This window comes from Macrotis lagotis, chromosome 3 (genome assembly GCF_037893015.1).
Source record: "Macrotis lagotis isolate mMagLag1 chromosome 3, bilby.v1.9.chrom.fasta, whole genome shotgun sequence".
Lineage (NCBI taxonomy): Eukaryota > Metazoa > Chordata > Mammalia > Peramelemorphia > Peramelidae > Macrotis > Macrotis lagotis.
This window is the reverse complement of record NC_133660.1, coordinates 15,890,271-15,896,915: the sequence shown is the minus strand read 5'-3', so window position 1 is coordinate 15,896,915 and position 6,645 is coordinate 15,890,271.

The window sequence follows — 6,645 nt, the reverse complement described above, 5'->3', positions numbered from 1 at the left end:
CATCCCAGGAATTATGGTATGATAGCTCATTGTTATCATTTTCTTGGATATCAATAGTGATTATTTCTATGATTTGTTGTTTCATTTACTAATTCTTTAAAATTAAGTTATTTAGTTTCCAATTAATTTTTGTTATCTTTCCCTGACCCTTTATTACATGTAATTTTTATTGTATCATGATCTGAAAAGTATGCATTTATTATTTCTGCCTTTCTGTATTTGATTATAATGTTTTTATGCCTTCAAAAATGATCAGTTTTGATATAGATGTCATCATGTACTGCAGAGAAACAGATATATTCTTTTCTATCCCCATTCAGTTTTCTCCAGAGTCTATCATATCTAAATTTTCTAATATTTTATTCACCTTTTTAACTTCTTTCCTTATGTGGTTAGTTTTATGTAGCTCTGAGAGAGGAATATTGTGGTCCCCCATTATTAAACTTTAGCTGTATATGTCTCCTTGTAATTCACTCAGCTTTTCCTCTAGGAATTTGGATGCTATACCATGTTTAATAATGATACAGCTTCATTGCCTATAATGCCTTTTAAAAAGATGTAATTTTCTCTTTATTCCTTTTAATGAGATAAATTTTTGGCTTTGCTTTTTCTGAGCTCAGTATCATTAATCCTTGACTTTTTCAGTTCAGTTGAAACATAATATATTTTGCTTCAATCTTTTACCTTCACCCTGTGTGTATCTCTCTGCTTCAAATGTATTTCTTGTAAACAACATACTGTAGGATTCTGGATTTTAATCCTTTCTACTACCTGCTTTGATGTTGTAGGAGAGTTCATCTCATTTACATTTACAGTTAAGATTATTAATTCTGTATTTCCTCATTTTTATTTTTCTCTTTCCACCTCTCCAAAGTTTTACTCCCTTTCCCCTTTGGCTATTTTTTTAAAATTTTAACTTTCAGTTTATTTTCACTTATACCTTCACTTTTCCTTTTATCAGTCCCTTCTTCCTTTTGGTTCCCCTCCCCCCATTTCCCTTGGAATAGATTTTAAACCCAAGTGGGAATATATCTTATTCCCTCTCTGGATCAAATCAGTGCCCACCCCCTCCCTTCTTTCTCTCTACTATAAGAGATCTTTATGCCTCTTCATCTGGTGTTTATATCAATAGAAGCACTATAAAAATGCCATCAACCAAAGGTTGATTAATTGATTACTAGTAACCTACAAAGACTCACAATCCTCATGAACCAAAGTATCATGCAAAGCCAAATCATTTCATGAACCATTTGTACCCCCCAAAACCTACTCTCTCTCACAACCCCTCCCCTTTAACTCCCTAACTATGGTACTTAAACCCTTGTTAACTGAAGTATGGATTAAGTCCAAACTTCAATTTAGGTTCCCACCTTCTGCCCCTAAAGTCACTTCTGATTTAATTAACCACAGAGTCTCTAAGTGCTGGGACACTCTGAAGGTCTCTCTTTAAAACTTTACAATTGGTTGTTAGGTATAGGAGACACTGGCTCTGGACCAATCAGTATAGGATGCCTTCATCAGAGAAAGTGCTAAGCTTCATGAGCAAGAGAGAATTAAAGTAAGTCAAGACACATAAGTTTAGAGTAAACACCACAGCTTTTCATGTGGGCTATTTATTTCAAACATGGTATGTCATCTTGGTCCTCTTCATTAGAAACACAAAAACCAACCATACCCATATCCTCAAAATCCTAACTCTTCAATTGTATTCAACTCTTTAAATATCCTAAGAGATAATAATGTTTTGTCCCTGGATGTGAGGCAATCAGGGTTAAGTTACTTGACCAAGATCACACAGCTAGTAATTATCAAGTGTCTGAGGTGGGATTTGAACTCCAATCTTCCTGACTTCAAGCCAGTGTACCTAGTTGCCCCTAACCTAAGAGAAATACAATTGTCAAGAGTTACAAGTGTTATATTTTCCCTATATGGTTTTATACAATTTCATGTTCTTGACTAACATTTGTTTTGTTTTGGTTTTCCCCTTTTTGTTTGCCTTTTTATACATCTCCTGAGTCTTGGATTTGGAGATTGAATTCTTGTTTAGTTTAATCAGGAAATTTTAGAAGTTCTTTATTTCATTAAGCATCCATCTTTTCCCAGGACAGAATTTACTGAAATTTGCAGGGTAGTAAATTCTTGGTTGTAACCAAAGGTCCTTTGCCCTCCAATATACAGTATTCTAGGCACTCTGGTCTCCCTCTATTGAAACTGACAAGTCCTGTGTTAGTCTGATTGTGTTTCTTTTGTATTTAAATCACTTATTTTTGCTGCTTGAAGTATTTTCTCCTTTATTTGAAAATTCTAGAATTTGACTGTGAGAACCCTTGGAGTTTTTATCCTGGGTTCTCCTTCTGAAGAAGTTCTGTGTAATCTTTCAATGGTTATTTTGTCTTCTTGCTCTAGCAGATTTGGACAGTTTTCCCTGATAATTTCCTGAAAGATGTTTTTCCAGGTTCTTTTTCTAATCTAGGCTTTCTAGTAATCCAATAATTACTAAATTATCTCTCCTGGATCTATTTCCCAAGTCATTTGTTTTCCCTAAAAGATAATTTCCATTTTTTCAATTTTTTTCAGTCTTTTCACTTTGTTTGATGGAATCTGTTAGTCTTATAGATTCATTGGTTTCTATTTGTCCAATTCTACTTTTTAGTGTTTTATTTTCTTTAGTTAGCTTTTGTGTTTCCTTTCCAGTTAGTTAATTTTATTCTTTGTTGAATTGTATTTCTTTTCCTGTTGGCCAATTTTATTTTTTGGAGAGTTCCATTCTTTTTCCAGTTAGTTATTTTTACTTTTAAAGGAGTTTATTGCTTTGGTCATTTTTTTCATAATTTTCCTGCATGACTCTCATTTCTTTTTTCCATCATTCTTCTTCTGCTCTTCTTTGGATTTTAAATTCTTTTTTTTAGGTTTTTGCGAGGCAAATGGGGTTTGAGTGGCTTGCCGAAGACCACACAGCTAGGTAATTATTAAGTGTCTGAGGCTGGATTTGAACTCAGGTACTCCTGACTGCAGGGTCGGTGCTCTATCCACTGCACCACCTAGCTGCCTGCCCCCTTTAAATTCTTTTTTAAGCTCTTCTATGAGCTTTTGGATTTAAGTCCTTTGAGACATGCTCTGTGAGTAATTTTTCACTGTTTTCTTCTTCCAAGGTAGCATTGTTATCATCTTTATCTGCCCAGAAGCTTTCTATAATGAGTGTTCTTTTAATTTTTTTACTCATCTAGAATATCTGAGCTCTAATGCTGAGATATAGGGAGTATAGACCCAAGCTTTTATGCTGGGACTGGGATTTGATCCCTGACTTGTCACTTGCCAAGATGTTGCCTATGTAGTCTAGGTTCTACCTTTGCAGTGGTTTGTTCCCAACCCAGTCCTGTCTTTTGCCCCAGTGTTCCCAGGGTTTGGACTTTGTTTGGGATTGGAACCTCCTTGCTGGCTTGTTATATAACTGCTGGGACCTATGGTATTGTCAAACTGTCAGGACCTGGATGTACTGTGGCTAAAAGTCTCCTGCTGGCAAAGAAATATACCTTCACTGAAGATCCTCCAAGATGTCTATAGTTGAAAACTTCTGTGGATCTTGTCTATTTTGGTGGGATCTTTAGCTTTAATATCTGTACAGAGGCTTCATTTAACTTTGTATAGGGAAAAACTCTGGGAGCATGATAGCTTCATGCTGCCATCTTGTCTCCACCCTGGAAATCCTTCAGTAATTATTTTCTAAGGAGATATTTTCCCTTCCAACTTGCTAAACAAAGGGTATTGATGTAAGGACACCTGGGTTTACAAACTGTGTTTCTGCTTTCACCCATCTAGGGGTCTATGGCTAAATCCTTTCCCTTGCCAGAAATTACTTCCTCCTTTAGAAAATAAAGCTGTTGAACACCATGGGGTTGAAGAGCCTTTTTATCACTGATTATAGGCTACTATTGGGTAATTCCAGGAAGAAATAGCCAAACCAGACTTTTGGAGCACTATTTCCATTTCTGACTAGATAGTTGACCACACATTTCCTAAGAGGTAACACAAGGAGTGAGAATTAGACAGTCCCACAATTCTCCCTTCAGAATTTAACAATTCAACCTCATCAGCCTCCTGAGTAAAACATTGATGACCTTGAGGAAGAAGTGACCTCCCTCATTCACAAATGCAATGTGTTGACAGCTCTCCTGCCAAACCCTAAAATCTAGTTTAGGGTTTCCCATTTCCCAGTGACAGATTTATGGTCTCATCATGCATACTCAGCAAGCTGGATCATGATCCAGCTACAAGAAAGGCACCTGCATTTACACTAATGAAGGCTTAAAGAGGATAGACTTTAGAGAAAGCATTGATACCTTAGAGATGAATGTGAAAGATAGGCAATAGAGTGTTATCTTCCAGAGCTTGGCTTTCCCCCATTAAGTGACTGAGGGGAGATAATTTTGAAGAATGGGATAAATTTGAAGAGGATGGAATCAGGAAAACAAAACTGATATGCTCATGACAAAGCTACTCAATAGACCTGGCTGGCATTGATCACATCATATGTCTTTTATTCTTTGTGATGATAAAGATGAGGTGATAAAGGGAGACATGTAAGACAGTAGGAGAATATGGGTAATATTGCTCATTATAAAATCTAGCATATTAAAGGAAGGTTACATTGATTTGTGGGAATATAAAAGGAAATATATCAAGATATTGCTACATTTCTTCTTGCCATCATACTCAATATCCATTCATCACTGATCATTGGAATATATAATCATACATGCTTTTCAATCATTTGCAAACTTCCTGACCCACCAAATTTACCAAGGCACTCTTGATAGCAGAATTATCATGTTCTCATTCACATAAGAACAAAATCGAGGATTCCATTGGCAGAAAGAAGTCCCAGATGAAGACTTTCCATCAACGCTCAGTTTATAACTTCTATTGTAATAAAGTGTTCAGTAGAGCTGCCTACAGCATGGAAAGGTTAAGTGATTTGCCCAGGATATCACAGGCAAAGTTTGCCAGTTGTCCCTGGCTCCAGGGTTAAAGTTCAATCCCTAATAGCATAAATTCTGGCAATAATCCAATTAGATTCACCAAACAGTTTCTTAATATCTATTTTGTGTCTATGGTTATATAGGCTCTAAGGATATAAAGATAAGGGGAAACAGTTCTGCCATCTCAGAGCTTAAAATATGATAAAATTATATTTTTCTTAACACAATAGCTTGCATTTGTAGAGCATATTAAGATTTGCAAAGCACTTTACAATGATGATCTCTTTTGATACTCACAACCTTGGGAGGTGGGTACCATCCCCATTTTACAGATGGGAGACCTAACACTCAGAAAGTTAAATGATTTCCCAAGGTCACATAGCTAGTAAATGTCTGAAGCTAGATTTGAGCTCAGGAATTTCTTATTCTGTGTCTAGTCCTCTTTGCACTGTACCTCCCAGTTACCTCACTGAATTTTAGTGGATCAGTGACTTTAGTCACTATACATTTAGTGTAGGTCTAAGATAAAACAATCTAAATAGAAAATGAATTTCCATAAAACTGAAGTCCCCCCAGTATCCAGGGTTCCTCCCAGTTTTCTGACCCAAATCATTCCCAAGACTTGATTAAGATCACTAAATGACTGAGCCTCTCCAGGATCACACTGAACTCTGACTACGTGGTCATTCTTGCCCCACTGCCTGCATAGGCTGTTCATCTCATAATCAAAAAGAAAGAAGAAAGAAAGACCTGGGTAAGGGCATCTCTGTGTTCATATTGGGGTTCTTCTAAGGAAGATCCTTCTGTTGATATTTAATATGGACCTTTAGATCAGGATAGGACCTTGGTCTGGATTTCAAAACATCCATTGTTCCCAAGTAACCACACAAAAACAATTGCTTTCTACCACAACTGTTTCCTGGATATTTATTTTTTTAGACTTTAAAAAAAATTTATTTATTTATGACAATGGGATTAAGTGACTTGCCCAAAGTCACATAATTAAGCAATTATTAAGTGTCTGAAGCTGCATTTGAACTCAGGTCCTCCTAACTCCAGGGCCAGCTCTCTATCCACTGAGCCACCTAGCTGCCCCGTATACTTATTTCTACATCTCTTGTAGATCATGAAGTTAAAAGGGTCATTTCTGTTCTTCTCTTCTTAAGTTATACTCTCAGACTTGAATATTTTACCACTACTCATGAGTTAAATTTTTACCTCTTTTTTCAATGACAGAGTTATAGATCCATGCTTGGTCTCTTTCCATCACACATCACCAATGGGCACCAGGCATTTACAATTGAATGTACTATTGATATCTCAAACTCAATATTTTCAAATGTGAATTCATTATCTTATTCCCCAACCCTTCCTCTTTTCCTAACTTGCCTATTACAAGCAAATCAAATCAAATCAGCAAACATGTTCATATATATTTAATTTTAAATATTCTTTTCTTAAAATTTTGTTTCAAGTTCTTTCTCTCCCTCCTGAATCTCTACCACTCATTGAAAAGGCACACAATGTATTAATTTTGCATGTGAATTCGTGCAAAACATTTTCATATCATCCTTGTGAAAATAAATAGAAAAAGAAATAAAGATAGTGAAAAACAAAATGTTTCGATTTTCACTAAGCTTGCATCAGGTTGCTCTCTAGAAGTATT